Source organism: Mytilus californianus, unplaced genomic scaffold (genome assembly GCF_021869535.1).
Source record: "Mytilus californianus isolate M0D057914Y unplaced genomic scaffold, xbMytCali1.0.p SCAF_5, whole genome shotgun sequence".
NCBI lineage: Eukaryota > Metazoa > Mollusca > Bivalvia > Mytilida > Mytilidae > Mytilus > Mytilus californianus.
The window spans coordinates 59,019,877-59,042,349 of record NW_026262701.1 but is presented as its reverse complement, the minus strand read 5'-3'; the positions used below and the strand labels follow the sequence as shown (position 1 = coordinate 59,042,349).

Genomic DNA, 22,473 nt, shown 5'->3' with positions numbered 1-22,473 from the left:
TTGATGTAATGCGATCATATATGTTGATTTTCATTGAAAAAACTTTAAATAGTATTCAAATTCTCAACAATTAAACCAAAAAGGATGGTTTTTATTTGTTATTTGTCTTCTTTTTTTACCACACTGAAAACACACCCGTAATATTTAAAAAGAAAACAATACATTCAAGTTCAAGTCTTCTAATATTTCATGCTCGAAAACCGTACATTTCCTGTTGCATACTTTATGAACCAATTTTTATCAGTTTATCAGTATTGAATTATTACAGGCTTTCAAGCAAACATTTAAAAGAGCCAAACTTTTCGCTGAAGATATTTGTGGTGAAAGAGGTAGGGCCAATATACTGTAAACCAACTTATTTTCGCGGATACTTTATTTCGCGTTTAGCCCTTTCCATCCCAATTCGAGGCGATTTAATTTCGCGCTTTTCAAATTCACTTGATGTAGTTAGATAAGGAAAGATCAAAGTTTTAAATTTTCACAACGATTTATATTCGCGTTATTTTTCTACTCGCGAAAGTCGCGAAAAAAAATTGCTCGCGAAAATTAGTTTGTTTACAGTATCACTCGCAGTGTCACAATCCTGAAGTTGTTGAATTTTTCTGATTTATCTTAGAGTCTATACAATAAACATTTTACAATAATTTTTCCAAACTATTTAAAAAAAATGACTTTTCAAAATATAAGATCGGACCTGGTTTTACCATTAAGATTTTATACTGGATATTCTAGTACATGTAGACTAAGCAAATAACAATTTAAATACAAAGAAAGATATTCGAAAATTTCAGGAAATAAATATGTGTGGAACATCAACCTGACTCAAGCTAGCGAACAATTGTAGCGAACAATTAGCTAGCGAACAATTAGGAGGTATATCTAAAAACCACAATATCACATAAGGTTATCACGTTTTTTCGAGCTAGCGAACAATTATGAGAATGCATACAATCTTAAACAAAAACGAAAAAACTAACTTAAAACAAAAGGGAAACCATACTTTATATATAAAGAATACAAAGCTTTTCTTTCCTAACTAAATAAATCCACATAAGGCATTCAATAGACAGCTGGATTACAATGGCCATAAGTTAACACAATGACACAATGCATTTTTAGGGAACGGGGGTGCACTTTACGTTGTTTGGTCCGATTAATGGAGATTGTGACAGGTTAGGCTATATAGGTGTTTAAGAGGAGATAGTGCCGCATAGTTGAGAAAAAATTTCCAGAGTGGTTTATGTTCGAAAATCTTAAATTGTGGTAGAAAAAAACTGAAATTAACAAAATGAAATTTGGGTATAGGACATTTTAAGTTAATTTTTGACCAATTTGAATAGATTGTTACAGGCAACGACTATATAGGTGTTTTAGAGGAGACATTTCTGCATCGTTTAGGAAAATCTCCAGAGAGGTTTATGTTCGAAAATCAGAAGTTACGGTAAAAAAACTGAAATTGACAAAATAAGATTAGGGGGGTAGGGCACTTAAAGTTAATGTTGAACCAATTTATAGAGATTGTGACGGGCAACGACTATATAGTTGTTGTAGAGGAGACATTGGCGCATCGTGTAGAAAAAAAAATCCAGTTCACTTTATGTTCGAAAATCTGAAGTTAGGGTTAAAAAACTGAAACTTTCAAAATGAGATTTGGGGAGTAGGGCACTCAAAGTTAATTTTGGACCAATGACTATAAAGGTGTTGTAGAGGAGACATTGGCGCATCGTTTGAGAAAATCTCAAGATTGGTTTATGTTCGAAAATCTGAACTTACGGTTAAAAAACTGAAATTGTGAAATTGAATAAATGAGATTAGGGGGTAGGCCAATTTAAGTTAATTTTAGACCAATTTGAAGAGATTGTGACGGGCAATGACTATATAGGTGTTGTAGGGGAGACAATGGCGCATTGTTTAAGAAAATCTCCAGAGTGGTTTATGTTCGAAAATCTGAAGTTACGGTTAAAAAACTGAAAATTTTATTGTAAAATTGACAAAATGAGATTAGGCGGGTAGGGCACTAAAAGAAAAATTTGGACCATTTTAAAGAGATTGTGACGGACAACGAATATATGGGTGTTGAAGAGGACACATTGGCGCATCGTTGAAGAAAATCTCCAGAGTGGTTTATGTTCGAAAATCTGAAGTTACGATTAAAAAACTGAAACTTTTATTGTGAAATTGACAAAATGAGATTAGGGGGGTAGGGCAACTTAAGTTAATTTTGGACCAATTTTAAGAGATTGTGACGGGCAACAACTATATGGATATTGTAGAGGTGACAATGGCGCATCGTTTAAGAAAATCTCCAGAGTGGTTTATGTTCGAAAATCTGAAGTTACGATTAAAAAACTGAAAATTGTATTGTGAAATTGACAAAATGAGAATAGGGGAGTAGGGCAACTTAAGTTAATTTTGGACCAATTTCAAGAGATTGTGACGGGCAACAACTATATGGATGTTGTAGAGGAGACAATGGCGCATCGTTTAAGAAAATATCCAGAGTGGTTTATGTTCGAAAATCTGAAGTTACGGTTAAAAAACTGAAATTGTGAAATTGACAAAATGAGATAAGGGGGGTAGGCCAATTTTAAATTAATTTTGGACCAATTTCAAAAGATTGTGACGGGCAACGACTATATAGGTGTTGTAGAAAAGACAATGGCGCATCGTTTAAGAAAATCTCCAGAGTGGTTTATGTTCGAAAATCTGAAGTTACGATTAAAAAACTGAAATTGTGAAATTGACAAAATGAGATTAGGGGGGTAGGCCAATTTAAATTAATTTTGGACCAATTTCAAGAGATTGTGACGGGCAACGACTATATAGGTGTTGTAGAGGAGACCATTGCGCATCGTTGAAGAAAATCTCCAGAGTGGTTTATGTTCGAAAATCTGAAGTAACGGTTAAAAAACTGAAAATTTTATTGTGAAATTGACAAAATGAGATTAAGGGGGTAGGGCACTAAAAGAAAAATTTGGACCATTTTGAAGAGATTGTGACGGGCAACGACTATATAGGTGTTGTAGAGGACACATTGGCGCATCGTTTAAGAAAATCTCCAGAGTTGTTTATGTTCGAAAATCTGAAGTTACGGTTAAAAAACTGAAAAATTTATTGTGAAATTGACAAAATGAGATTAGGGGGGTAGGGCACAAAAGAAAAATTAGGACCATTTTAAAGAGATTGTGACGGACAACGACTATATAGGTGTTGTAGAGGAGACAATGGCGCATCGTTTAAGAAAATCTCCAGAGTGGTTTATGTTCGAAAATCTGAAGTTACGATTAAAAAACTGAAACTTTTATTGTGAAATTGACAAAATGAGATTAGGGCGGTAGGGCAACTTAAGTTAATTTTGGACCAATTTCAAGAGATTGTGACGGGCAACAACTATATGGATGTTGTAGAAGTGACAATGGCGCATCGTTTAAGAAAATCTCCAGAGTGGTTTATGTTCGAAAATCTGAAGTTACGATTAAAAAACTGAAAATTTTATTGTGAAATTGACAAAATGAGATTAGGGGAGTAGGGCAACTTAAGTTAATTTTGGACCAATTTCAAGAGATTGTGACGGGCAACAACTATATGGATGTTGTAGAGGAGACAATGGCGCATCGTTTAAGAAAATATCCAGAGTGGTTTATGTTCGAAAATCTGAAGTTACGGTTAAAAAACTGAAATTGTGAAATTGACAAAAAGAGATAAGGGGGGTAGGCCAATTTTAAATTAATTTTGGACCAATTTCAAAAGATTGTGACGGGCAACGACTATATAGGTGTTGTAGAGAAGACAATGGCGCATCGTTTAAGAAAATCTCCAGAGTGGTTTATGTTCGAAAATCTGAAGTTACGATTAAAAAACTGAAACTTTTATTGTGAAATTGACAAAATGAGATTAGGGGGATAGGGCAACTTAAGTTAATTTTGGACCAATTTCAAGAGATTGTGACGGGCAACAACTATATGGATGTTGTAGAAGTGACAATGGCGCATCGTTTAAGAAAATCTCCAGAGTGGTTTATGTTCGAAAATCTGAAGTTACGATTAAAAAACTGAAACTTTTATTGTGAAATTGACAAAATGAGATTAGGGGGGTAGGGCACAAAAAGAAAAATAAGGCATTTTAAAGAGATTGTGACGGACAACGACTATATAGGTGTTGTAGAGGAGATAATGACGCATCGTTTAAGAAAATCTCCTGAGTGGTTTATGTTCGAAAATCTGAAGTTACGGTTAAAAAACTGAAATTGTGAAATTGACAAAATGAGATTAGGGGGGTAGGCCAATTTAAGTTAATTTTGGACCAATTTCAAGAGATTGTGACGGGCAACGACTATATAGGTGTTGTAGAAGAGACAATGGCGCGTCGTTTAAGAAAATCTCCAGAGTGGTTTATGTTCGAAAATCTGAAGTTACGGTTAAAAAACTGAAAATGTTATTGTGAAATTGACAAAATGAGATTAGGGGGGTAGGGCACTAAAAGAAAAATTATGACCATTTTAAAGAGATTGTCACGGAGAACGACTATATAGGTGTTGTAGAAGAGACATTGGCGCATCGTTTAAGAAAATCTCCAGAGTGGTTTATGTTCGAAAATCTGAAGTTACGGTTAAAAAACTGAAAATTTTATTGTGAAATTGACAAAATGAGATTAAGGGAGTAGGGCACTAAAAGAAAAATTTGGACCATTTTGAAGAGATTGTGACGGGCAACGACTATATAGGTGTTGTAGAGAAGACATTGGCGCATCGTTTAAGAAAATCTCCTGAGTGGTTTATGTTCGAAAATCTGAAGTTACGGTTAAAAAACTGGAATTTTTTTTGTGTTTTTTTTTGTGAAATTGACAAAATGAGATTAGGGGGGTAGGGCACAAAAAGAAAAATAAGGCATTTTAAAGAGATTGTGACGGACAACGACTATATAGGTGTTGTAGAGGAGATAATGACGCATCGTTTAAGAAAATCTCCAGAGTGGTTTATGTCCGAAAATCTGAAGTTACGATTAAAAAACTGAAACTTTTATTGTGAAATTGACAAAATGAGATTACGGGGGTAGGGCAACTTGAGTTAAATTTGGACCAATTTCAAGAGATTGTGACGGGCAACGACTATATAGGTGTTGTAGAGGAAACAATAGCGCATCGTTTAAGAAAATCTCCAGAGTGGTTTATGTTCGAAAATCTAAAGTTACGGTTAAAAAACTGAAATTGTGAAATTGACAAAATGAGATTAGGGGGTAGGCCAATTTAAGTTAATTTTGGACCAATTTCAAGAGATTGTGACGGGCAACGACTATATAGGTGTTGTAGAAGAGACAATGGCGCGTCGTTTAAGAAAATCTCCAGAGTGGTTTATGTTCGAAAATCTGAAGTTACGGTTAAAAAACTGAAAATTTTATTGTGAAATTGACAAAATGAGATTAGGGGGGTAGGGCACTAAAAGAAAAATTTGGACCATTTTAAAGAGATTGTGACGGAGAACGACTATATAGGTGTTGTAGAGGAGACATTGGCGCATCGTTTAAGAAAATCTCCAGAGTGGTTTATGTTCGAAAATCTGAAGTTACGGTTAAAAAAATTTTATTGTGAAATTGACAAAATGAGATTAGGGGGGTAGGGCACTAAAAGAAAAATTTGGACCATTTTAAAGAGATTGTGACGGGCAACGACTATATAGGTGTTGTAGAGGAAACAATGGCGCATCGTTTAAGAAAATCTCCAGAGTGGTTTATGTTCGAAAATCTGAAGTTACGTTTAAAAAACTGAAACTTTTATTGTGAAATTGACAAAATGAGATTAGGGGGTAGGGCAATTTAAGTTAATTTTGGACCAATTTTAAGAGATTGTGACGGGCAACGACTATAAAGGTGTTGTAGAGGAAACAATGGCGCATCGTTTAAGAAAATATCCAGAGTGGTTTATGTTCGAAAATCTGAAGTTACGGTTAAAAAACTGAAATCGTGAAATTGACATAATGAGATAAGGGGGGTAGGCCAATTTAAATTAATTTTGGACCAATTTCAAGAGATTGTGACGACGAACGACTATATAGGTGTTGTAGAGGAGACAATGGCGCATCGTTTAAGAAAATCTCCAGAGTGGTTTATGTTCGAAAATCTGAAGTTACGATTAAAAAACTGAAACTTTTATTTGTGAAGTTGACAAAATGAGATTAGGGGGTAGGGCAATTTAAGTTAATTTTGGACCAATTTCAAGAGATTGTGACGGGGAACGACTATTTAGGTGTTGTAGAGGAAACAATGGCGCATCGTTTAAGAAAATCTCCAGAGTGGTTTATGTTCGAAAATCTGAAGTTACGGTTAAAAAACTGAAAATTTTATTGTGAAATTGACAAAATGAGATTAAGGGGGTAGGGCACTAAAAGAAAAATTTTGACCATTTTAAAGAGATTGTGACGGAGAACGACTATCTAGGTGTTGTAGAGGAGACATTGGCGCATCGTTTAAGAAAATTTCCAGAGTGGTTTATGTTCAAAAATCTGAAAGTACGGTTAAAAAACTGAAAATTTTATTGTGAAATTGACAAAATGAGATTAAGGGAGTAGGGCACTAAAAGAAAGATTTGGACCATTTTGAATAGATTGTGACGGGCAACGACTATATAGGTGTTGTAGAGAAGACATTGGCGCATCGTTTAAGAAAATCTCCTGAGTGGTTTATGTTCGAAAATCTGAAGTTACGGTTAAAAAACTGGAATTTTTTTTTTGTTTTTTTTTGTGAAATTGACAAAATGAGATTAGGGGGGTAGGGCACAAAAAGAAAAATAAGGCATTTTAAAGAGATTGTGACGGACAACGATTATATAGGTGTTGTAGAGGAGATAATGACACATCGTTTAAGAAAATCTCCAGAGTGGTTTATGTTCGAAAATCTGAAGTTACGATTAAAAAACTGAAACTTTTATTGTGAAATTGACAAAATGAGATTACGGGGGTAGGGCAACTTGAGTTAATTTTGGACCAATTTCAAGAGATTGTGACGGGCAACGACTATATAGGTGTTGTAGAGGAAACAATTGCGCATCGTTTAAGAAAATCCCCAGAGTGGTTTATGTTCGAAAATCTGAAGTTACGGTTAAAAAACTGAAATTGTGAAATTGTCAAAATGAGATTAGGCGGTAGGCCAATTTAAGTTAATTTTGGACCAATTTCAAGAGATTGTGACGGGCAACAACTGTATGGATGTTGTAGAGGAGACAATGGCGCATCGTTTAAGAAAATCTCCTGAGTGGTTTATGTTCGAAAATCTGAATTTACGGTTAAAAAACTGAAATTGTGAAATTGACAAAATGAGATTAGGGGGGTAGGCCAATTTAAGTTAATTTTGGACCAATTTCAAGAGATTGTGACGGGCAACGACTATATAGGTGTTGTAGAGGAGACAATGGCGCGTCGTTTAAGAAAATCTCCTGAGTGGTTTATGTTCGAAAATCTGAAGTTACGGTTAAAAAACTGGAATTTTTTTTGTGTTTTTTTTTGTGAAATTGACAAAATGAGATTAGGGGGGTAGGGCACAAAAAGAAAAATAAGGCATTTTAAAGAGATTGTGACGGACAACGACTATATAGGTGTTGTAGAGGAGATAATGACGCATCGTTTAAGAAAATCTCCAGAGTGGTTTATGTCCGAAAATCTGAAGTTACGATTAAAAAACTGAAACTTTTATTGTGAAATTGACAAAATGAGATTACGGGGGTAGGGCAACTTGAGTTAAATTTGGACCAATTTCAAGAGATTGTGACGGGCAACGACTATATAGGTGTTGTAGAGGAAACAATAGCGCATCGTTTAAGAAAATCTCCAGAGTGGTTTATGTTCGAAAATCTAAAGTTACGGTTAAAAAACTGAAATTGTGAAATTGACAAAATGAGATTAGGGGGTAGGCCAATTTAAGTTAATTTTGGACCAATTTCAAGAGATTGTGACGGGCAACGACTATATAGGTGTTGTAGAAGAGACAATGGCGCGTCGTTTAAGAAAATCTCCAGAGTGGTTTATGTTCGAAAATCTGAAGTTACGGTTAAAAAACTGAAAATTTTATTGTGAAATTGACAAAATGAGATTAGGGGGGTAGGGCACTAAAAGAAAAATTTGGACCATTTTAAAGAGATTGTGACGGAGAACGACTATATAGGTGTTGTAGAGGAGACATTGGCGCATCGTTTAAGAAAATCTCCAGAGTGGTTTATGTTCGAAAATCTGAAGTTACGGTTAAAAAAATTTTATTGTGAAATTGACAAAATGAGATTAGGGGGGTAGGGCACTAAAAGAAAAATTTGGACCATTTTAAAGAGATTGTGACGGGCAACGACTATATAGGTGTTGTAGAGGAAACAATGGCGCATCGTTTAAGAAAATCTCCAGAGTGGTTTATGTTCGAAAATCTGAAGTTACGTTTAAAAAACTGAAACTTTTATTGTGAAATTGACAAAATGAGATTAGGGGGTAGGGCAATTTAAGTTAATTTTGGACCAATTTTAAGAGATTGTGACGGGCAACGACTATAAAGGTGTTGTAGAGGAAACAATGGCGCATCGTTTAAGAAAATATCCAGAGTGGTTTATGTTCGAAAATCTGAAGTTACGGTTAAAAAACTGAAATTGTGAAATTGACAAAATGAGATAAGGGGGGTAGGCCAATTTAAATTAATTTTGGACCAATTTCAAGAGATTGTGACGACGAACGACTATATAGGTGTTGTAGAGGAGACAATGGCGCATCGTTTAAGAAAATCTCCAGAGTGGTTTATGTTCGAAAATCTGAAGTTACGATTAAAAAACTGAAACTTTTATTTGTGAAGTTGACAAAATGAGATTAGGGGGTAGGGCAATTTAAGTTAATTTTGGACCAATTTCAAGAGATTGTGACGGGGAACGACTATTTAGGTGTTGTAGAGGAAACAATGGCGCATCGTTTAAGAAAATCTCCAGAGTGGTTTATGTTCGAAAATCTGAAGTTACGGTTAAAAAACTGAAAATTTTATTGTGAAATTGACAAAATGAGATTAAGGGGGTAGGGCACTAAAAGAAAAATTTTGACCATTTTAAAGAGATTGTGACGGAGAACGACTATCTAGGTGTTGTAGAGGAGAAATTGGCGCATCGTTTAAGAAAATTTCCAGAGTGGTTTATGTTCAAAAATCTGAAAGTACGGTTAAAAAACTGAAAATTTTATTGTGAAATTGACAAAATGAGATTAAGGGAGTAGGGCACTAAAAGAAAGATTTGGACCATTTTGAATAGATTGTGACGGGCAACGACTATATAGGTGTTGTAGAGAAGACATTGGCGCATCGTTTAAGAAAATCTCCTGAGTGGTTTATGTTCGAAAATCTGAAGTTACGGTTAAAAAACTGGAATTTTTTTTTTGTTTTTTTTTGTGAAATTGACAAAATGAGATTAGGGGGGTAGGGCACAAAAAGAAAAATAAGGCATTTTAAAGAGATTGTGACGGACAACGATTATATAGGTGTTGTAGAGGAGATAATGACGCATCGTTTAAGAAAATCTCCAGAGTGGTTTATGTTCGAAAATCTGAAGTTACGATTAAAAAACTGAAACTTTTATTGTGAAATTGACAAAATGAGATTACGGGGGTAGGGCAACTTGAGTTAATTTTGGACCAATTTCAAGAGATTGTGACGGGCAACGACTATATAGGTGTTGTAGAGGAAACAATTGCGCATCGTTTAAGAAAATCCCCAGAGTGGTTTATGTTCGAAAATCTGAAGTTACGGTTAAAAAACTGAAATTGTCAAATTGTCAAAATGAGATTAGGCGGTAGGCCAATTTAAGTTAATTTTGGACCAATTTCAAGAGATTGTGACGGGCAACAACTGTATGGATGTTGTAGAGGAGACAATGGCGCATCGTTTAAGAAAATCTCCTGAGTGGTTTATGTTCGAAAATCTGAAGTTACGGTTAAAAAACTGAAATTGTGAAATTGACAAAATGAGATTAGGGGGGTAGGCCAATTTAAGTTAATTTTGGACCAATTTCAAGAGATTGTGACGGGCAACGACTATATAGGTGTTGTAGAGGAGACAATGGCGCGTCGTTTAAGAAAATCTCCAGAGTGGTTTATGTTCGAAAATCTGAAGTTACGGTTAAAAAACTGAAAATTTTATTGTGAAATTGACAAAATGAGATTAGGGGGGTAGGGCACTAAAAGAAAAATTTGGACCATTTTAAAGAGATTGTGACGGAGAACGACTATATAGGTGTTGTAGAGGAGACATTGGCGCATCGTTTAAGAAAATCTCCAGAGTGGTTTATGTTCGAAAATCTGAAGTTACGGTTAAAAAAATTTTATTGTGAAATTGACAAAATGAGATTAGGGGGGTAGGGCACTAAAAGAAAAATTTGGACCATTTTAAAGAGATTGTGACGGGCAACGACTATATAGGTGTTGTAGAGGAGACAATGGCGCATCGTTTAAGAAAATCTCCAGAGTGGTTTATGTTCGAAAATCTGAAGTTACGGTTAAAAAACTGAAACTTTTATTGTGAAATTGACAAAATGAGATTAGGGGGTAGGGCAATTTAAGTTAATTTTGGACCAATTTTAAGAGATTGTGACGGGCAACGACTATAAAGGTGTTGTAGAGGAAACAATGGCGCATCGTTTAAGAAAATCTCCAGAAATTGACAAAATGAGATTAGGGGGGTAGGGCACAAAAAGAAAAATAAGGCATTTTAAAGAGATTGTGACGGACAACGACTATATAGGTGTTGTAGAGGAGATAATGACGCATCGTTTAAGAAAATCTCCAGAGTGGTTTATGTTCGAAAATCTGAAGTTACGATTAAAAAACTGAAACTTTTATTGTGAAATTGACAAAATGAGATTACGGGGGTAGGGCAACTTGAGTTAAATTTGGACCAATTTCAAGAGATTGTGACGGGCAACGACTATAAAGGTGTTGTACAGAAAACAATTGCGCATCGTTTAAGAAAATCTCCAGAGTGGTTTATGTTCGAAAATCTAAAGTTACGGTTAAAAAACTGAAATTGTGAAATTGACAAAATGAGATTAGGGGGTAGGCCAATTTAAGTTAATTTTGGACCAATTTCAAGAGATTGTGACGGGCAACGACTATATAGGTGTTGTAGAAGAGACAATGGCGCGTCGTTTAAGAAAATCTCCAGAGTGGTTTATGTTCGAAAATCTGAAGTTACGGTTAAAAAACTGAAAATTTTATTGTGAAATTGACAAAATGAGATTAGGGGGGTAGGGCACTAAAAGAAAAATTTGGACCATTTTAAAGAGATTGTGACGGAGAACGACTATATAGGTGTTGTAGAGGAGACATTGGCGCATCGTTTAAGAAAATCTCCAGAGTGGTTTATGTTCGAAAATCTGAAGTTACGGTTAAAAAAATTTTATTGTGAAATTGACAAAATGAGATTAGGGGGGTAGGGCACTAAAAGAAAAATTTGGACCATTTTAAAGAGATTGTGACGGGCAACGACTATATAGGTGTTGTAGAGGAAACAATGGCGCATCGTTTAAGAAAATCTCCAGAGTGGTTTATGTTCGAAAATCTGAAGTTACGTTTAAAAAACTGAAACTTTTATTGTGAAATTGACAAAATGAGATTAGGGGGTAGGGCAATTTAAGTTAATTTTGGACCAATTTTAAGAGATTGTGACGGGCAACGACTATAAAGGTGTTGTAGAGGAAACAATGGCGCATCGTTTAAGAAAATATCCAGAGTGGTTTATGTTCGAAAATCTGAAGTTACGGTTAAAAAACTGAAATTGTGAAATTGACAAAATGAGATAAGGGGGGTAGGCCAATTTAAATTAATTTTGGACCAATTTCAAGAGATTGTGACGACGAACGACTATATAGGTGTTGTAGAGGAGACAATGGCGCATCGTTTAAGAAAATCTCCAGAGTGGTTTATGTTCGAAAATCTGAAGTTACGATTAAAAAACTGAAACTTTTATTTGTGAAGTTGACAAAATGAGATTAGGGGGTAGGGCAATTTAAGTTAATTTTGGACCAATTTCAAGAGATTGTGACGGGGAACGACTATTTAGGTGTTGTAGAGGAAACAATGGCGCATCGTTTAAGAAAATCTCCAGAGTGGTTTATGTTCGAAAATCTGAAGTTACGGTTAAAAAACTGAAAATTTTATTGTGAAATTGACAAAATGAGATTAAGGGGGTAGGGCACTAAAAGAAAAATTTTGACCATTTTAAAGAGATTGTGACGGAGAACGACTATCTAGGTGTTGTAGAGGAGAAATTGGCGCATCGTTTAAGAAAATTTCCAGAGTGGTTTATGTTCAAAAATCTGAAAGTACGGTTAAAAAACTGAAAATTTTATTGTGAAATTGACAAAATGAGATTAAGGGAGTAGGGCACTAAAAGAAAGATTTGGACCATTTTGAATAGATTGTGACGGGCAACGACTATATAGGTGTTGTAGAGAAGACATTGGCGCATCGTTTAAGAAAATCTCCTGAGTGGTTTATGTTCGAAAATCTGAAGTTACGGTTAAAAAACTGGAATTTTTTTTTTGTTTTTTTTTGGTGAAATTGACAAAATGAGATTAGGGGGGTAGGGCACAAAAAGAAAAATAAGGCATTTTAAAGAGATTGTGACGGACAACGATTATATAGGTGTTGTAGAGGAGATAATGACGCATCGTTTAAGAAAATCTCCAGAGTGGTTTATGTTCGAAAATCTGAAGTTACGATTAAAAAACTGAAACTTTTATTGTGAAATTGACAAAATGAGATTACGGGGGTAGGGCAACTTGAGTTAATTTTGGACCAATTTCAAGAGATTGTGACGGGCAACGACTATATAGGTGTTGTAGAGGAAACAATTGCGCATCGTTTAAGAAAATCCCCAGAGTGGTTTATGTTCGAAAATCTGAAGTTACGGTTAAAAAACTGAAATTGTGAAATTGTCAAAATGAGATTAGGCGGTAGGCCAATTTAAGTTAATTTTGGACCAATTTCAAGAGATTGTGACGGGCAACAACTGTATGGATGTTGTAGAGGAGACAATGGCGCATCGTTTAAGAAAATCTCCTGAGTGGTTTATGTTCGAAAATCTGAAGTTACGGTTAAAAAACTGAAATTGTGAAATTGACAAAATGAGATTAGGGGGGTAGGCCAATTTAAGTTAATTTTGGACCAATTTCAAGAGATTGTGACGGGCAACGACTATATAGGTGTTGTAGAGGAGACAATGGCGCGTCGTTTAAGAAAATCTCCAGAGTGGTTTATGTTCGAAAATCTGAAGTTACGGTTAAAAAACTGAAAATTTTATTGTGAAATTGACAAAATGAGATTAGGGGGGTAGGGCACTAAAAGAAAAATTTGGACCATTTTAAAGAGATTGTGACGGAGAACGACTATATAGGTGTTGTAGAGGAGACATTGGCGCATCGTTTAAGAAAATCTCCAGAGTGGTTTATGTTCGAAAATCTGAAGTTACGGTTAAAAAAATTTTATTGTGAAATTGACAAAATGAGATTAGGGGGGTAGGGCACTAAAAGAAAAATTTGGACCATTTTAAAGAGATTGTGACGGGCAACGACTATATAGGTGTTGTAGAGGAGACAATGGCGCATCGTTTAAGAAAATCTCCAGAGTGGTTTATGTTCGAAAATCTGAAGTTACGGTTAAAAAACTGAAACTTTTATTGTGAAATTGACAAAATGAGATTAGGGGGTAGGGCAATTTAAGTTAATTTTGGACCAATTTTAAGAGATTGTGACGGGCAACGACTATAAAGGTGTTGTAGAGGAAACAATGGCGCATCGTTTAAGAAAATATCCAGAGTGGTTTATGTTCGAAAATCTGAAGTTACGGTTAAAAAAATTGAAATTGTGAAATTGACAAAATGAGATAAGGGGGGTAGGCCAATTTAAATTAATTTTGGACCAATTTCAAGAGATTGTGACGACGAACGACTATATAGGTGTTGTAGAGGAGACAATGGCGCATCGTTTAAGAAAATCTCCAGAGTGATTTATGTTCGAAAATCTGAAGTTACGATTAAAAAACTGAAACTTTTATTTGTGAAGTTGACAAAATGAGATTAGGGGGTAGGGCAATTTAAGTTAATTTTGGACCAATTTCAAGAGATTGTGACGGGGAACGACTATTTAGGTGTTGTAGAGGAAACAATGGCGCATCGTTTAAGAAAATCTCCAGATTGGTTTATGTTCGAAAATCTGAAGTTACGGTTAAAAAACTGAAAATTTTATTGTGAAATTGACAAAATGAGATTAAGGGGGTAGGGCACTAAAAGAAAAATTTGTACCATTTTAAAGAGACTGTGACGGAGAACGACTATATAGGTGTTGTAGAGGAGACATTGGCGCATCGTTTAAGAGAATCTCCAGAGTGATTTATGTTCGAAAATCTGAAGTTACGATTAAAAAACTGAAACTTTTATTGTGAAATTGACAAAATGAGATTAGGGGGTTAGGGCAATTTAAGTTAATTTTGGACCAATTTTAAGAGATTGTGACGGGCAACGACTATATAGGTGTTGTAGAGGAAACAATGGCGCATCGTTTAAGAAAATCTCCAGAGTGGTTTATGTTCGAAAATCTGAAGTTACGGTTAAAAAACTGAAATTGTGAAATTAACAAATTGAGATAAGTGGGGTAGGCCAATTTAAATTAATTTTGGACCAACTTCAAGCGATTGTGACGGGCAACGACTACATAGGTGTTGTAGAGGAGACAATGGCGCATCGTTTAAGAAAATCTCCAGAGTGGTTTATGTTCGAAAATCTGAAGTTACGATTAAAAAACTGAAACTTTTATTGTGAAATTGACAAAATGAGATTAGGGGGTAGGGCACAAAAAGAAAAATAAGGCATTTTAAAGAGATTGTGACGGACAACGACTATATAGGTGTTGTAGAGGAGATAATGACGCATCGTTTAAGAAAATCTCCAGAGTGGTTTATGTTCGAAAATCTGAAGTTACGATTAAAAAACTGAAACTTTTATTGTGAAATTGACAAAATGAGATTAGGGGGGTAGGGCAATTTAAGTTAATTTTGGACCAATTTTAAGAGATTGTGACGGGCAACGACTATATAGGTGTTATAGAGGAAACAATGGCGCATCGTTTAAGAAAATCTCCAGAGTGGTTTATGTTCGAAAATCTGAAGTTACGGTTAAAAAACTGAAATTGTGAAATTGGCAAAATGAGATTAGGGGGTAGGCCAATTTAAGTAATTTTTTTACCTATTTCAAGAGATTGTGACGGGCAATGACTATATGGGTGTTGTAGAGGAGACAATGGCGCATTGTTTAAGAAAATATCCAGAGTGGTTTATGTTCGAAAATCTGAAGTTACGGTTAAAAAACTGAAATTTTTATTGTGAAATTGACAAAATGAGATTAAGGGAGTAGGGCACTAAAAGAAAAATTTGGACCATTTTGAAGAGATTGTGACGGGCAACGACTATATAGGTGTTGTAGAGGAGACATTGGCGCATCGTTTAAGAAAATTTCCTGAGTGGTTTATGTTCGAAAATCTGAAGTTACGGTTAAAAAACTGGATTTTTTTTTTTTTTTTTTTGTGAAATTGACAAAATGAGATTAGGGGGTAGGGCACAAAAAGAAAAATAAGGCATTTTAAAGAGATTGTGACGGACAACGACTATATAGGTGTTGTAGAGGAGATAATGACGCATCGTTTAAGAAAATCTCCAGAGTGGTTTATGTTCGAAAATCTGAAGTTACGATTAAAAAACTGAAACTTTTATTGTGAAATTGACAAAATGAGATTACGGGGGTAGGGCAACTTAAGTTAATTTTGGACCAATTTCAAGAGATTGTGACGGGCAACAACTATATGGATTTTGTAGAGGTGACAATGGCGCATCTATTAAGAAAATCTCCAGAGTGGTTTATGTTCGAAAATCTGAAGTTACGGTTAAAAAACTGGATTTTTTTTTTTTTTTTTTTTTGTGAAATTGACAAAATGAGATTAGGGGGGGTAGGGCACAAAAAGAAAAATAAGGCATTTTAAAGAGATTGTGACGGACAACGACTATATAGGTGTTGTAGAGGAGATAATGACGCATCGTTTAAGAAAATCTCCTGAGTGGTTTATGTTCGAAAATCTGAAGTTACGGTTAAAAAACTGAAATTGTGAAATTGACAAAATGAGATTAGGGGGGTAGGCCAATTTAAGTTAATTTTGGACCAATTTCAAGAGATTGTGACGGGCAACGACTATATAGGTGTTGTAGAAGAGACAATGGCGCGTCGTTTAAGAAAATCTCCAGAGTGGTTTATGTTCGAAAATCTGAAGTTACGGTTAAAAAACTGAAAATTTTATTGTGAAATTGACAAAATGAGATTAGGGGGGTAGGGCACTAAAAGAAAAATTTTGACCATTTTAAAGAGATTGTGACGGAGAACGACTATATAGGTGTTGTAGAAGAGATAATGACGCATCGTTTAAGAAAATCTCCAGAGTGGTTTATGTTCGAAAATCTGAAGTTACGATTAAAAAACTGAAACTTTTATTGTGAAATTGACAAAATGAGATTACGGGGGTAGGGCAACTTGAGTTAATTTTGGACCAATTTCAAGAGATTGTGACGGGCAACGACTATATAGGTGTTGTAGAGGAAACAATTGCGCATCGTTTAAGAAAATCTCCAGAGTGGTTTATGTTCGAAAATCTGAAGTTACGGTTAAAAAACTGAAATTGTGAAATTGACAAAATGAGATTAGGGGGTAGGCCAATTTAAGTTAATTTTGGACCAATTTCAAGAGATTGTGACGGGCAACAACTGTATGGATGTTGTAGAGGAGACAATGGCGCATCGTTTAAGAAAATCTCCTGAGTGGTTTATGTTCGAAAATCTGAAGTTACGGTTAAAAAACTGAAATTGTGAAATTGACAAAATGAGATTAGGGGGGTAGGCCCATTTAAGTTAATTTTGGACCAATTTCAAGAGATTGTGACTGGCAACGACTTTTTAGGTGTTGTAGAGGAGACAATGGCGCGTCGTTTAAGAAAAACTCCAGAGTGGTTTATGTTCGAAAATCTGAAGTTACGGTTAAAAAACTGAAAATTTTATTGTGAAATTGACAAAATGAGATTAGGGGGGTAGGGCACTAAAAGAAAAATTTGGACCATTTTAAAGAGATTGTGACGGAGAACGACTATATAGGTGTTGTAGAGGAGACATTGGCGCATCGTTTAAGAAAATCTCCAGAGTGGTTTATGTTCGAAAATCTGAAGTTACGGTTAAAAAAAATTTATTGTGAAATTGACAAAATGAGATTAGGGGGGTAGGGCACTAAAAGAAAAATTTGGACCATTTAAAGAGATTGTGACGGGCAACGACTACATAGGTGTTGTAGAGGAAACAATGGCGCATCGTTTAAGAAAATCTCCAGAGTGGTTTATGTTCGAAAATCTGAAGTTACGGTTAAAAAACTGAAACTTTTATTGTGAAATTGACAAAATGAGATTAGGGGGTAGGGCAATTTAAGTTAATTTTGGACCAATTTTAAGAGATTGTGACGGGCAACGACTATAAAGGTGTTGTAGAGGAAACAATGGCGCATCGTTTAAGAAAATATCCAGAGTGGTTTATGTTCGAAAATCTGAAGTTACGGTTAAAAAAATTGAAATTGTGAAATTGACAAAATGAGATAAGGGGGGTAGGCCAATTTAAATTAACTTTGGACCAATTTCAAGAGATTGTGACGACGAACGACTATATAGGTGTTGTAGAGGAGACAATGGCGCATCGTTTAAGAAAATCTCCAGAGTGGTTTATGTTCGAAAATCTGAAGTTACGATTAAAAAACTGAAACTTTTATTTGTGAAGTTGACAAAATGAGATTAGGGGGTAGGGCAATTAAAGTTAATTTTGGACCAATTTCAAGAGATTGTGACGGGGAACGACTATTTAGGTGTTGTAGAGGAAACAATGGCGCATCGTTTAAGAAAATCTCCAGATTGGTTTATGTTCGAAAATCTGAAGTTACGGTTAAAAAACTGAAAATTTTATTGTGAAATTGACAAAATGAGATTAAGGGGGTAGGGCACTAAAAGAAAAATTTGTACCATTTTAAAGAGACTGTGACGGAGAACGACTATATAGGTGTTGTAGAGGAGACATTGGCGCATCGTTTAAGAGAATCTCCAGAGTGATTTATGTTCAAAAATCTGAAGTAACGGTTAAAAAACTAAAATTGTGAAATTGACAAAATGAGATAAGGGGGGTAGGCCAATTTAAATTATTTTTTGACCAATTTCAAGAGATTGTGACGGGCAACGACTATATAGGTGTTGTAGAGGAAACAATGGCGCATCGTTTAAGAAAATCTCCAGAGTGGTTTATGTTCGAAAATCTGAAGTTACGATTAAAAAACTGAAACTTTTATTGTGAAATTGACAAAATGAGATTAGGGGGGTAGGGCAATTTAAGTTAATTTTGGACCAATTTTAAGAGATTGTGACGGGTAACGACTATATAGGTGTTATAGAGGAGACAATGGCGCATCGTTTAAGAAAATCTCCAGAGTGGTTTATGTTCGAAAATCTGAAGTTACGGTTAAAAAACTGAAATTGTGAAATTGGCAAAATGAGATTAGGGGGTAGGCCAATTTAAGTTATTTTTTTACCTATTTCAAGAGATTGTGACGGGCAATGACTATATGGGTGTTGTAGAGGAGACAATGGCGCATTGTTTAAGAAAATATCCAGAGTGGTTTATGTTCGAAAATCTGAAGTTACGGTTATAAAACTGGAAATTTTATTGTGAAGTTGACAAAATGAGATTTAGGGGGTAGGGCACTAAAAGAAAAAAATGGACCATTTTAAAGAGATTGTGACGGAGAACGACTATATAGGTGTTGTAGAGGAGACATTGGCGCATCGTTTAAGAAAATCTCCAGAGTGGTTTATGTTCGAAAGTCTGAAGTTACGATTAAAAAACTGAAACTTTTATTGTGAAATTGACAAAATGAGATTATGGGGTAGTCCAATTTAAATTAATTTTGGACCAATTTCAAGAGATTGTGACGGGCAACGATTATATAGGTATTGTAGAGGAAACAATGGCGCATCGTTTAAGAAAATCTTCAGAGTGGTTTATGTTCGAAAATCTGAAGTTACGATTAAAAAACTGAAACTTTTATTGTAAATTGACAAAATGAGATTAGGGGGGTAGGGCAATTTAAGTTTATTCTGGACCAATTTCAAGAGATTGTGACGGGCAACGACTATAAAGGTGTTGTAGAAGAAACAATGGCGCATCGTTTAAAAAAATCTCCAGAGTGGTTTATGTTCGAAAATCTGAAGTTACGGTTAAAAAACTGAAAATTTTATTGTGAAATTGACAAAATGAGATTAAGGGGGTAGGGCACTAAAAGAAAAAATTGTACCATTTTAAAGAGACTGTGACGGAGAACGACTATATAGGTGTTGTAGAGGAGACATTGGCGCATCGTTTAAGAGAATCTCCAGAGTGATTTATGTTCGAAAATCTGAAGTTACGGTTAAAAAACTAAAATTGTGAAATTGACAAAATGAGATAAGGGGGGTAGGCCAATTTAAATTATTTTTTGACCAATTTCAAGAGATTGTGACGGGCAACGACTATATAGGTGTTGTAGAGGAAACACTGGCGCATCGTTTAAGAAAATCTCCAGAGTGGTTTATGTTCGAAAATCTGAAGTTACGATTAAAAAACTGAAACTTTTATTTTGAAATTGACAAAATGAGATTAGGGGGGTAGGGCAATTTAAGTTAATTTTGGACCAATTTTAAGAGATTGTGACGGGCAACGACTATATAGGTGTTGTAGAGGAAACAATGGCGCATCGTTTAAGAAAATATCTAGAGTGATTTATGTTCGAAAATCTGAAGTTACGGTTAAAAAACTGAAATTGTGAAATTGACAAATTGAGATAAGTGGGGTAGGCCAATTTAAATTAATTTTGGACCAATTTCAAGCGATTGGGACGGGCAACGACTACATAGGTGTTGTAGAGGAGACAATGGCGCATCGTTTAAGAAAATCTCCAGAGTGGTTTATGTTCGAAAATCTGAAGTTACGATTAAAAAACTGAAACTTTTATTGTGAAATTGACAAAATGAGATTAGGGGGGTAGGGCAATTTAAGTTAATTTTGGACCAATTTTAAGAGATTGTGACGGGTAACGACTATATAGGTGTTATAGAGGAGACAATGGCGCATCGTTTAAGAAAATCTCCAGAGTGGTTTATGTTCGAAAATCTGAAGTTACGGTTAAAAAACTGAAATTGTGAAATTGGCAAAATGAGATTAGGGGGTAGGCCAATTTAAGTTATTTTTTTACCTATTTCAAGAGATTGTGACGGGCAATGACTATATGGGTGTTGTAGAGGAGACAATGGCGCATTGTTTAAGAAAATATCCAGAGTGGTTTATGTTCGAAAATCTGAAGTTACGGTTATAAAACTGGAAATTTTATTGTGAAGTTGACAAAATGAGATTTAGGGGGTAGGGCACTAAAAGAAAAAAATGGACCATTTTAAAGAGATTGTGACGGAGAACGACTATATAGGTGTTGTAGAGGAGACATTGGCGCATCGTTTAAGAAAATCTCCAGAGTGGTTTATGTTCGAAAGTCTGAAGTTACGATTAAAAAACTGAAACTTTTATTGTGAAATTGACAAAATGAGATTATGGGGTAGTCCAATTTAAATTAATTTTGGACCAATTTCAAGAGATTGTGACGGGCAACGATTATATAGGTATTGTAGAGGAAACAATGGCGCATCGTTTAAGAAAATCTCCAGAGTGGTTTATGTTCGAAAATCTGAAGTTACGATTAAAAAACTGAAACTTTTATTGTAAATTGACAAAATGAGATTAGGGGGGTAGGGCAATTTAAGTTTATTCTGGACCAATTTCAAGAGATTGTGACGGGCAACGACTATAAAGGTGTTGTAGAAGAAACAATGGCGCATCGTTTAAAAAAATCTCCAGAGTGGTTTATGTTCGAAAATCTGAAGTTACGGTTAAAAAACTGAAAATTTTATTGTGAAATTGACAAAATGAGATTAAGGGGGTAGGGCACTAAAAGAAAAATTTGGACCATTTTAAAGAGATTGTGACGGGCAACGACTATATAAGTGTTGTAGAGGAGACATTGGCGCATCGTTTAAGAAAATCTCCTGAGTGGTTTATGTTCGAAAATCTGAAGTTACGGTTAAAAAACTGAAAATTTTATTAAGAGATTAAGGGGGTAGGGCACTAAAAGGAAATTTTGGACCACTTCAAAGAAATTGTGACGGGCAACGACTATATAGGTGTTGTAGAGGAGACATTGGCGCATCGTTTAAGAAAATCTCCAGAGTGGTATATGTTCGAAAATCTGAAGTTACGGTTAAAAAACTGAAAATTTATTGTGAAATTGACAAAATGAGATTAGGGGGGTAGGGCACTAAAAGGAAATTTTGGACCATTTCAAAGAGATTGTGACGGACAACGACTATATAGGTGTTGTAGAGGAGACATTGGCGCATCGTTTAGGAAAATCTCAAGAGTGGTTTATGTTCAAAATCTGAAGTAACGGTTAAAAAACTGAAATTGTAAAAACGAGGGATGGCGTACCTTAAGATCATTGAAGACCAATTTATAGAGATTGTGACGGGCAACGACTGTATAAGTAACGTAGAGGAGACATTAGAGAAGACATTGGGGTATCTATTTAGAAAGACTCCAGAATCGTTTATGTTTGGAAATCTGAAGTTAGGTTAAAAAAAATAGGGGGGGGGGGTTACCTTGTATAATGGAATGATTTTACTTTTTATACTTGTATAAAAAAGTACATCAATATTTTTCCCGCTATCCGACAGTATGTATACACCGTTTACAACACACTTTGTTGAAATCAACATTCTCTTGAGTCTGTAGTCCACAAACACGACAATGAAGTAAGTAATTTTTTTTATTGAAATAACAGGGTCCTAAAACTTTGACAATGTCATTTTATATTCTTTTTGCATATCTCTTTCTGTCAACTCCTTCGCCATCCACATAAAACATGGATGATTGTAAACGTGCACATTATTACATATTTGTATACTGCACACAACATAATTGATAATAATGGTCCCCAAAAATGGAAAGAAATATAATACAGTCCTATTAATTTTATTTTACTAATAAAAAAGAAGTGATTGCTGAAATAAAGAAGTAATTTGTCTGAAAGCTTTGGAATTATCTTGTTGAATGACCAAACCACACCCCTTCCCTTTTTTCGACGAGTCAACGGTCGTTAAACGTTCTACGGGTGAACGTACATTTATCTCCGAGCTTCGTTGAGTATAATAGGGTAATAGCTAAACTTCTGATAAACTTTGTCAAATTATTTGACTGAGACAATTTCATTTTTTCACAAAATAATGGAAAATATGAGAGAACAGTAATACAAAAACGAAATTTAAAACACAACT

At 35.0% G+C, this 22,473-nt stretch overlaps 2 long non-coding RNA genes across 6 annotated transcripts; both read left to right on the top strand.

Moving 5' to 3' along the window:
- The first annotated feature begins 1,203 nt into the window (after nt 1–1,203).
- On the top strand, nt 1,204–10,648 carry LOC127702985 (uncharacterized). The gene is made up of 3 exons (XR_007982616.1): nt 1,204–2,073; nt 3,018–3,207; nt 9,485–10,648. It is a non-coding gene; the product is annotated as an uncharacterized LOC127702985 (long non-coding RNA).
- Nucleotides 10,649–12,953: 2,305 nt separating this feature from the next.
- Nucleotides 12,954–21,628, top strand: LOC127702986 (uncharacterized). 5 transcript variants are annotated; one of them, XR_007982620.1, is made up of 4 exons: nt 12,954–14,337; nt 14,714–15,092; nt 15,666–15,867; nt 16,821–16,835. It is a non-coding gene; the product is annotated as an uncharacterized LOC127702986 (long non-coding RNA). The 5 variants fall into 5 exon arrangements; XR_007982617.1 differs by having other exon boundaries at nt 15,468–15,867; XR_007982621.1 differs by lacking the exons at nt 15,666–15,867; nt 16,821–16,835 and adding an exon at nt 21,515–21,628.
- Nucleotides 21,629–22,473: the final 845 nt, after the last annotated feature.